The 11,231-nt window shown below is 39.9% G+C and overlaps 1 protein-coding gene across 1 annotated transcript in view; it reads left to right on the top strand.

Annotated features, from left to right (window-relative positions):
* TMEM241 (transmembrane protein 241) overlaps positions 1-11,231 on the top strand; it is a 461,780-nt gene that overhangs the window by 253,034 nt on the left and 197,515 nt on the right. The window lies entirely within an intron of this gene.

Below are 11,231 nucleotides of genomic sequence, written 5' to 3'. Positions count from 1 at the left end.
TGGAGGGATGTGTGGGCCGATCTAAGGTCGACTTTTTGTGGCCGAGTTGGGAGATGTGAGTGACCTATGTGGTCTAGTGTTCTGAATGGTGAACGATTTGCGTCTTCACTTGAGGTTTTTCCGGATGCTGACTCTTTAGCCTAATAAACATCTGGTCTGGAAGCGGGCGCATGTCCTTCTTTCTTTGCTCAGAGTTGCGTTACTCTAAGAGGTGGAGTGCAGGGTTTCCCTGCCTTTTGTGGGGAGCTGTGAGGCTTCCAGTTTTTGGAAGATCGATTCTGCAGGGATATCTGGCTGTTGTCGCTTCCATATATTACCCTTGGTCTGACCATGGTCTTCGACATTCGGGGATTATCTGCGTCCTCGTTGCAAAGCTAGCCTTGGGGCTTAATAGTGAAGAGCTGAGTTTGGTTTCAAATGGTTGCCCTCCTGGGGTCAGGTAGTTGACCATTTATCCTCGGAGCTCTGTTAGGGGCTTTGTGGAGGGTGCTTACGTCTATCTCTCTGGGATGGCAAGCAAGGTCCGGGGTTCACATTCACCTTCGGGTGTTGGTTGTTACCTTCTATGAGATTTTTCCTTGCGATCCAGGAGCACCGATTGCCGAATTCTTAAACTGTTCAGGACTCTTGGGTTTGATGCTGTTACTAGATCGCCAAGTCTACGGACTTTAGATGGTGCACTCCTAATCATAGGAAGCAGCTTAGGGTTCCTCAGGAAGTTAGATCATTCGATTGATTTCATTTTTTGAGGACTCTGGCCTAGTACCATGTCTTTCCCTGGATTGGGTGTGGACGGTTCGGTCTCACCTTAGGTGTTTGTGGTCCCGCATGCCTCTTTGAGGGGGGCTGGGCTCTGTTTCTCATGGGAGATGCCTATCTGTCTGTGGCTTAGATTCTAGGTCTCTCTGACGGATCCCTACTGATCTTATGGTGCATTTGATGTTCCTTGTAGACTCCAGGTGTCTTTCAATTGGGTTGGCGATATGGTTGAGGAATCTCGCCTCTATGGTTGGGTGGATACTGTTGCTTTAGTGCCTTTCTCTCCTAGAGTGGGGGATGGGTTCTCCTGGTTCGGAGTTACCTTAGTATCTGTGGTGACCTGTGGGTCCTTGTTTTCTTGCCTTGTAAGGTTTTTGTTTCCCTTCTGGCATTTTCAGAATCCTGGAAAGGGAGAAGTGGAGTAGTAACTGGTTCCACCGTTCCTGCAGCAGGAGGCTGGGGGTTTGAACCCTGATTGGGGTCCTGTTAAATGTTGTATTCTGATATTTAGATGCTGGGGGTCTGAGAACCCTTTTACTTTAAGAAGTGTTCCAAATTTAGGGAAGACAGCAGTAAAGTCTGTCCTGATTTACGGTAGCATGCTGTTTGTAGTAGAGGTCAGAGTTCTATTTGGGGGTTTTCTCCTTGTAGATCCATCCTTTTCTTCCAGAGGTCTGGGACTCTTGCCTTTGGTCTTTGACTAGCCTTTGGGCTGGGACCATCATCCAGGAGGGGATCGGTTGATCTATGCTGTGTTGACCGTTTTCTTTTAGCGTCTGTCCTCCCCTTTGGTGGGAGGACTTTTGCTGTCCTCCTCTTTTCTACTGGCGTATGGTGCTGGGAGGGGACGCTCCTTGGAGCCCGGTATTCGGAAGGTTTGCTGTTTGAAACCAGCTACAACTATTTCCACCTTGAATGTGTGCTAGCAGGCTTTAAAAAAGCTTTTCGGTGGTTGGGTTCCACGATGGCTGAGTCGGCTTCCTACCTGGAAGCTGGTCATTGAGAGTTCCTGTTCAGACGGTTTGGTATTCTCTTGGGGAGCTCTTAGTTATCTGCGGGGATAGTTATCCTATTTCTGTTGTCTATGCTTGCCTAGACTGCAAGTTTCGATCTGATACGAGGTAACAGGGAACTCATGTTTTCTGGAGTACCTTACGGTATGGTACTGTGTCAGGGATATGAGGGTGTCCCATGAGTCCTCTTTTGGACGTGTTTCCCTGAGTATGGATTTCTTTTTTATCAGGTCTTTGTGTTTCTAGGGAGTTCGTCTCCCTGGACGCTACTATTGTAAGACGACCGTGGGATGTTCTATGTTTGTTGAGCCGTGTGGAATGATCCTTTGGATTCTTCTGGGAATCTGTTCTTCCTTTTGGGGCCAGGTGGCAGTCCTTGTCTTTCAGCCGGGTACTCTGGGAGTCGAGAGCTGCATGGCTGACTCCTCAGAGGCTGTTTGTCCTTGACTGACTCTGGGATTGAGAGGTCTCTTGCTCGGCTTTGCTGGTGTAACTAATGTGCAGTTACCTGGGCTTCAGGTTTTTACCCGTGTTGTCTAATATTTTTATAGGGTGTCGGGTAATTTCAGGCTGTGGTGCCTTTCGAAGGGGCCGCTTTTTGTACCCACCCGTTGTTTGTATTCATTGTCCTCTAGCTTGAGTATTGATGTCCCAAAAGTAATGAATGCAGCTGAGGACTCTTCCCGTAAGAAGAAAAACATAAATTATGCTTACCTGATAATTTTCTTTTCTTCTGAAGGGAAGAGTCCACAGCTCCCGCCCGTGTTTTGTCTATGAGGTGGCAGTAATTTTTTGTTCTTCTGGCACCTTTTTTCACCCTAATATTTCTCCTACTGTTCTTTGTTCCCTTGGCAGACTGACTAGAGGATGAGGGAAGTGGAGGAGGCATTTAAGCCTTTGGCTAGGGTTAATTTGCCTCCCCCTGGTGGCTAGCTTCTGTATTCCCAAAAGTAATGAATGCAGCTGTGGACTCTTCCCGTCAGAAGAAAATAAATTATCAGGTAAGCATAATTTTTTTTTTTTAACATTGCTTTATCAGTTCTCTAAACATTATACACCATCAGTCACCTATATAAGCTTTGATAAGTGTCAACATTTACTTGCATCTGAGCTGTTAAAGGGACAGTATACACTCATTTTCATATAACTCTATGTAATAGACCTACTATAAAGAATAAGATGCACAGATACTGATATAAAATCTAGTATAAAACTGTTTAAAAACTTATTTAGAAACTCTCAGTTTAGTTTTGTTGAAAAGGTAGCTGGAAACCCCACTGCAAGAGGGAAATAAGACACTCCCCCTTCTTTTGCATATGAAAAGACCCTTTACACAAACAGGAGCAAGCTGGAGAAGATAGCTAAGGGTATTCTCATAAAGCTTTGGGGCTTGGTTAGGAGTCTGAAAATCAGAGCAATGTTATTTAAAAATAAGCAAAACTATACATTTAAAAAATAATAATTTATGGGCTATATAAATAGATCATCTACAAAACATTTATGCAAGGAAAAAATGAGTGTATAATGTCCCTTTAAGTTGACTAACAGTTCATCTAATTTTTATTAATTCTATGAGTCAGCAGAGGGCACTGTGAATATTGTTTTCCTTTCACCTCATTTTTTTCCAAGCCTTGCCTGTAGCTAACTCATGATCCTCTTTTCATGAGTTTTTAGTTCTTCAGAAGCTCTCTACATACAGAGCAACATAGATATCAGTTTGATGTAGGTTTATAGCTCTGTTTTCCTTTAGTGGCACCACAGTAAGTGCTTTATTCTAGTTTTCTTACACAGGCAGCACAGAATGTCATAGAAAAGAAAACAAAGAGCGCATCCGGATTCAAGTGGGTTTATTTAACATAGATACTTTTGACACACAGATAAAATAACACTTACAGGATTCCAATGATATAAAAGCAGATAAAAGGTATTTAACTTGATGCTGACCGGACCAAGAGCCACAAGCCCTCCAAGTGGTAACTGGACCCCCACAGCAATCAGTGAGCAAATCAATTCAAGATTCCACCTGTATGGTGTATTGTTTAACCTCAAGCACAGAAGCACAATATATTTCAAGAGCTGCTCACTTTAACCCCTTAACGACACGCGTCGTACAGGGTACGTCTTGCACAAACTGGTCTTTAAAGACCAGCGACGTAACCTGTACGACGTTGGGGTTCAAAGCGGCTGGAAGCGATCCTGATCACTTCCAGGCGCTTTCCGGTTATTGCACTGATGCCTCGATATCGAGGCATCACTGCAATAACATTTTTCCCCATCCGATGCAGAGAGAAGCACTCTGTGGCCCTCTCTGCACTGGACATCGATGGCCGCAATTGTTGGTGGGTGGGAGCCGACGTGGGAGGTGGGTGGGCGGCCATCAATGTATTGCTGAGTGCAGAGGTGGGTGGGATCGCTGGGGGGCACGCACGGACGCGCGCATGTGCACGGGGGAGGGGGCGGGCGCGTGCACAGGGAGAGAGCGGGTGGGAACCATTACACTATGGAACAGAGTTTGTTTGGGGAATAAAATTGTTTGGGGAATAAAAACTTTAAACAATATAATCTAAGTGATCTGGGAGGGGGTGGGGGTTTAGTCTTGGGGGGGAAGCTACGCTACAGAAAAGTGGGGGAAAAAATAAAAAAATATTTATTTTTTTTGTAAACTGGGTACTGGCAGACAGTGGGAGGATTAGAGAGCTGTTTGGGGGGGATCAGGGAGGTTTGGGGCTAAGGGGGATCCTACACGGCAGCATATGTAAATATGCTAAAAAAATAAATAAAATAAAAATGAAAGATACCTTTTATTTTAGTACTGGCAGACTTTCTGCCAGTACTTAAGATGGCGGGGACAATTGTGGGGTGGGGGAGGGAAGAGAGCTGTTTGGGAGGGATCAGGGGGTCTGATGTGTTAGGTGGGAGGCTGATCTCTAAACTAAAGCTGAAATTAACTCTGCAAGCTCCCTACAAGATCCCTAATTAACCCCTTCACTGCTAGACATAATACACGTGTGATGTGCAGTGGCATTTAGCAGCCTTCTAATTACCAAAAAGCATTGCCAAAGCCATATATTTCTGCTATTTCTGAACAAAGGGGATCCCAGAGAAGCATTTACAACCATTTGTGCCATAATTGCACAAGCTGTTTGTAAATAATTTCAATGAGAAACCTAAAATTGCGAAAAAATTACTTTTTTTTTTAAATTTGATCGTATTTGGCGGTGAAATGGTGGCATTAAATATATCAAAATGGGCCTAGATCAATACTTTGGGTTGTTTACTACACTACACTAAAGCTAAAATTAACTCTACAAGCTCCCTACATGCTCCCTAATTAACCCCTTCACTGCTGGGCATAAAACACGTGTGGTGCGCATTGGAATTTAGCAGCCTTCTAATTACCAAAAAGCAACGCCAAAGCCATATATATCTGCTATTTCTGAACAAAGGGGATCCCAGAGAAGCATTTACAACCATTTATGCCATAATTGCACAAGTTGTTTGTAAATAATTTCTGTGAGAAACCTAAAGTTTGTCAAAAAATTGTGAAAAAGTTAACAATTTTTTTTATTTGATCGCATTTGGCGGTGAAATGGTGGCATGAAATATACCAAAATGGGCCTAGATCAATACTTTGGAATGTCTTCTATAAAAAAATATATACATGTCAATGGATATTCAGGTATTCCTGACAGATATCAGGGTTCCAATGTAACTAGCGCTTATTTTGAAGAAAAAAAAAAAGTGGTTTTGAAATAGCAAAGTGCTACTTGTATTTATGGCCCTATAACTTGCAAAAAAAGCAAAGAACATGTAAACATTGGGTATTTCTAAACTCAGGACGAAATGTAGAAACTATTTAGCATGGTTGTTTTTTGGTGGTTCTAGATATGTAACTGATTTTGGGGGTCAAAGTTAGAAAAAGTGTGTTTTTTCCATTTTTTCCTCATATTTTTTAATATTTTTAATAGTAAATTATAAGATATGATGAAAATAATGGTATCTTTATAAAGTCCATTTAGTGGCGAGAAAAACAGTATATAATATGTGTGGGTACAGTAAATGAGTAAGAGGAAAATTACAGCTAAACACAAACACCGCAGAAATGTAAAAATAGCCCTGGTCCTTAAGGGAAAGAAATAGAAAAATGGCCTTGGTCCTTAAGGAGTTAAGGGGCAGCTTTTTTACTTAAATTATTTTGCATATCTGCAGTTTCACTTTACTAAAGGACCACTAATCTATAGCGTGTTTTCCATTTGTGCCCTGTTTTGAGTACTTTTGAAGACTCTGCCCTATTTTACCACATAATTAAAAGGTAGTTTTGGAAGTTTAAGATCTCAAGAGACATGTTAAGATGTCTCTTGCTCCAGTGGCTCAGCAACAGTTGCCACTGAAGATGTAAAAAATAATGACATGATGATGAATAGCCAAAGATTTACAATACACAAAATAGCTCAACATGAGTGTGTCATATGGCACAGTACAGCCAATTTTAGTGAGAAAATTGTCAGCATAATGGATTCCCTGAATGTGGCTGTAGACCAGAAGAGACAGTGGATGTTGAGTTCACAAGAACTTCTGAAAATAATTGAAAAGAATTTTGACAATTTCTGTTGTCGTTTTGGACAAATCATAGATACAAAACATTGATCCTGAGACAAAAGCATAATGCAAGCAGTGAAATCACCAAGTCTCTCCACCCCCACAAGGGCTGTCAAGATTATGAAATCCATATTTTGGGATGCAGAGGGAATTGTGTTGACTGACTTCCTGCAGTGTGGAGAGACCATGACAGGTGACTACTACACCAACTATATTGTAATATTGTCCTAAGCAATTGAAGAAAAGAGAGCTAAGTCAGAAAGTGCATTTCCATCAAGAAAAGGCTGCTATGCACATCCGTTCTTGCCATGGCTGCTTTTATTGAAACTGCATTAGAATTGCTGGATCACCCCCAAATTCATCAGACCTTGCCCCTATAGATTTTTGCCAAGCATCTTGTTCAAGTGACGATGAAGTAATGGTGTACCATCAATGACAAACATTTTTGGAAAGCATAAACTTTTTGCAACATTGTGTGCAGACTTATGTTAAGCTGGGGATAACACAGAATCAAAAGGAAATGTTTTATTATTTGGTGTGTTTTCTTTCTATGGCAATCCCATGAACTATAGACTACAGGAAACCTTAAGACAACAGAGGTGGCCCATTTCCAACAGTAGCTACCATTTATAAACTCAAAGAATGTAACATTTTGATGGATTCTCTTTTTTATTATCTCCAACATGAGAAGATTAGTCTGTCTTGTGAACATTTTAGTTTATGTGAGTAGCTTGTTCTCTGTCCAAGCTCGACAAGTTGATGCTCTCAAATTGCACCTTTCTTCCATATTACTTGATGGTAATGCAAAGTCGGTTGAAATGGGGTCGCTCCGTAATTTCTGGCCTTTGCAGTTTGCAATAACCAGTCCCAATTGGGCTATACCATATTCTGTTTTGCTCACAGATTATTCTGTCCTCCATTCCTAAAATTTTACCCGGTTCCAATCATTTTTCTGAACCTCTGGAAAGAGATGAAGTCAGCTACACATCTTTAGTTTACAGGTTCAATAGTCCCACATCCACAAGAGGGATACTACACTCCCAGCCTACCTACATGTACTCTACCTATTAGGAGATGCTTATTCCTCAAGGCTTGACACATAAAGCAATATCTAAATGGCACATCTCCCTCTTCCATATTTGAACCTTCTAATTTTCCTCAGATTTAACAGTCCACTCTAATATAAACAAAAAAGAAAACATTTAAATTAATTATAACAAAAAAAATGTAACAACTTCATCAGCTTTATTGTGGTGAGACACAAGATGAGATACTTCACAGAGGCCGTATAGTCATGAAAAAACAAATATTACTAGGAGGCACCCTCATATGTCTCGAACAAACTTAACACCATATAGGTCGGAATAACACAAAAAAATTGTCCTGGTGCAAAGATAAATAACAATGAAGTATTCACACAATATGAGTATTTAATACAAAAAAATTATAAATTATAAAAGTGGCTAAAAAATTCTTATAGGATATATGACAAATCCAGGCCCAGGCAGTTTGTTGTGGTAGGATATGGTTTGTCTCCCGTTGACATCATCACTCTGTGGATAGCCAAAAAAATTGGTGCGCCACATGGCCAAGTGCAGTTGTATCAGAGTTGTAGGTAATAGAAAGCAATATTTGCACTCACGTTTTGTATTGCACCAAGAATGAAGGTGCAAATAAGGCAAGATGTGAATTCTCACAGTCATCCAGCAGACTGATATCTCGCAAGACACCAATGACAGTGTCAGCAATCCTACGACCGCCTCATAACATACCATAACAAAATAGACAAATGTGAATTTGAATATTATTATAAACCATTTTGCAAGTGGTTTTCTGATGCATTGCAGTTGCAATAATTGCTTTTCCACATAGCTCATTTGATGTGCACAGTATCATGTATTATTCACTTCATGGAACTTTATTTTTTAAAGATAGGAACTCCCGCTAATTAAAAAAGTAGAAAAGATATGTGAAGCGATACTCCAATATATTTCAGTCATGGTCTCCTTTTACAACAAGGTCCCTTGGAAATCTCACATGCGCCTATAAATCTAGGCCAAAGTTTTACAGCATCACAGGCTATTCAAGCACATACTCCTGAAACACTTAAGCATATAATAATTACATTCTAGAGATATTATCCCACTTAGACTGTGGCCTTGTCTTGATAACAAGAACATATTTTAAGGATATTTTTTAAATAAATTAATTTGTAATGAATCAACTTTTGGTTGATATTTTCTCTATGGCTGCTTCTTTTTCTCTCTTTTCTCTTTGCTTTACTAGATGTTTGAAGTTTTAGCTTTTCCTCAAACAGTAGATTGATATAATCTATTGAATAAATCATCTACGGCTTTATATGTTAAAACATTAACACCTAGATTATGAGTTTTGCGCTAAATAGGGTGCGTTGTTTCACCCTCTATAGTGCTGCCATTACGAGTTACTGAAAAGCCTCCTTGTGCATGCGATATGGTAGCGTTAAGCTCCACAAAATCCAAGGGCTGCTTTGACGTGCTCATGCTTTCCTCCATAGAAATCAATGGGGAGAGAGTGTTAGAAAAAAAACCTAACGCCTGAAGTGCGGAATGAAAAATCTCTGTAACACAACCCCATTGATGTGTATGGGGGAAAAAAGTTACATTAAAACCTAACACCTTAACATAAACCACAAGTCTAAACCCCCCTAATCTGCTCCCCCTCGACATCGCCGACACCTATATAAAGTTATTAATCCCTAATCTGCCACTCCCGACATCGCCGACACTAATAAACGTTATTAACCCCTATTCCGCCTCTCCCCGACATCACCGCCACTTAATAAAAGTTAATAAACCCCAATTCCGCCGCTCCCCGACATCACCGCCACTATAATAAAGTTATAGTGAAATTTAAAAAAAAAATCCTATTGGCTGTTCAAAACGGCTAATAGGATTTCAGTAGCGATCATACTATTGGTTGTTTTGAACAGCCAATAGGATTTTAGAAGCTCTCATCTTATTGGCTGATTTGAATTTGAAGAATCAAATTAGCCAATAGGAATGCAAGGTACACCATTTTGAAACGGCTACCTTGCATTGAAGCTTCAGTGTACGGCGGGGACTGTGTGAAGAGGACGCTCCGCACTGGATGTCTTTGCCACTCCGCACCGCCGAGATGAAGATAGAAGACGCCCCTGCGATGGATGAAGATGTCGCCGCCTGGATGAAGACTTCTCGCCCCCTGGATGTCTGGACTTCAGCAACCGTGAGTAGATATTTTGGGGTTAGTGTTAAGTATTTTTTTATTTTTTGGGGGTGTTTTTTTTTTCAGATTAGGGTTTGGGCTTTTGAAAAAGAGCTAAATGCCCTTTTAAGGACAATGAAAAAGAACTGAATGGCCTTTTAAGGGCAATTCCCATACAAATGCCCCTTTAGGGGCAATGAGTGAGTTAGGTTTTTTTATTTTGGGGGGATGGTTGGGTGGTGGGTTTTAATGTTGGGGGGACTTTGTATTTTTTTTTTATAGGTAAGAGCTGTTTAATTTAGGGCAATGCCCTACAAACGACCCTTTTAAGGGCTATTGGTAGTTTATTGTAGGCTAGGGTTTTTTGTAGGCTAGGGTTTTTTTATTTTGGGGGGATTTTTTATTTTTATAGGGCTATTAGATTAGGTATTATTGTTTTTATTTTTGATAAATTAGTTTATTATGTTTTGTAAACTTAGGGTTTTTTATTTTTCGTAATTTAGTGTTTATTATTTTTTGTAATTTTATATTTTTTTAATTTTTCTCGTAGTGTTAGTTTTTTTTTAATTTGTAATTTAGATTTATTTTTAATTGGTAGTTTTTTTTAGTTTTATTAGAATAGTAAGGTTAGGTTAATTTATAGTTTAATGTTAGGTTTATTTTTATTTCACAGGTAAGTTTTTATTTATTTAAATATAGTTATATTGTAATTTTTAATTTAAAGTTAGCGGGGGTGTTAGGTTTAGGGGTTAATAGTTTAATTTAGTATTTTACCTTGTGGGGGGCCGCCGGTTTAGGGGTTAATAGGTTTATTTAGTGGCGGAGATGTGGGAGGCCAGAGGTTTAGGGGTTAATAGGTTTATTTAGTGGCGGAGATGTGGGAGGCCGGAGGTTTAGGGATTAATAACTTTATTATAGTGTCGGCGAGTGGTGGAATAGGGGTTAATAATATTTATTAGTGTCGGCAATGTCAGGAGCGGCAGATTAGAGGTTAATAAATGTATTTAATAGTCGCGATGTTGGGCGGCAGATTAGGGGTTAATTGGTTTAATATAGTGTTTACGATGCGGGAGGGTGGCGGTTTAGAGGGTAATAGGTAGTTTATGGGTGTTAGTGTACTTTGTAACATTTTAGTTATGAGTTTTGTGAAACATTTTTGTTACACAAACTCATAACTACTGCTCTCAGATGGTGGTATGGATCGTGTCGGTATAGGCTGTAACGCAAGCTTTTTAGCTTCACCGCACAACCAGTAATACCGGCGCTATGAAAATCCCACGCAAAAACTTCATTTTTTTGAGTGTGGAATGGACGTTGCATTACAGGCTAAAATGCTTGCGCTATAGCTATACCGAATTGTAATAGTGAGTTACTGCCATTACGCTGAAATTGCCATTTTTCAGCGTTAAAAGCCGTAACGCAAAACTCGTAATCTACCTGTAAGAAAGGTATTTAACGATAAGTATAAAATTATTTTTCTTACCTTTAGGCCACTGTAGGAAATATAGTGTATTGTAATCTACAATTTGATTACACCTAATCTAATATTACATACACAATATATAATCATTCTTGAAAAAGTTAATCTTATGTAAAATAAAAATGTCTAAATAAATATTTCCATACATTGATTAT

This window comes from Bombina bombina, chromosome 5 (assembly GCF_027579735.1).
Source record: "Bombina bombina isolate aBomBom1 chromosome 5, aBomBom1.pri, whole genome shotgun sequence".
In the NCBI taxonomy this organism is placed as follows: domain Eukaryota; kingdom Metazoa; phylum Chordata; class Amphibia; order Anura; family Bombinatoridae; genus Bombina; species Bombina bombina.
Note: the sequence above shows the minus strand (reverse complement) of the source record. Positions and strands in the feature narration are given on the sequence as shown.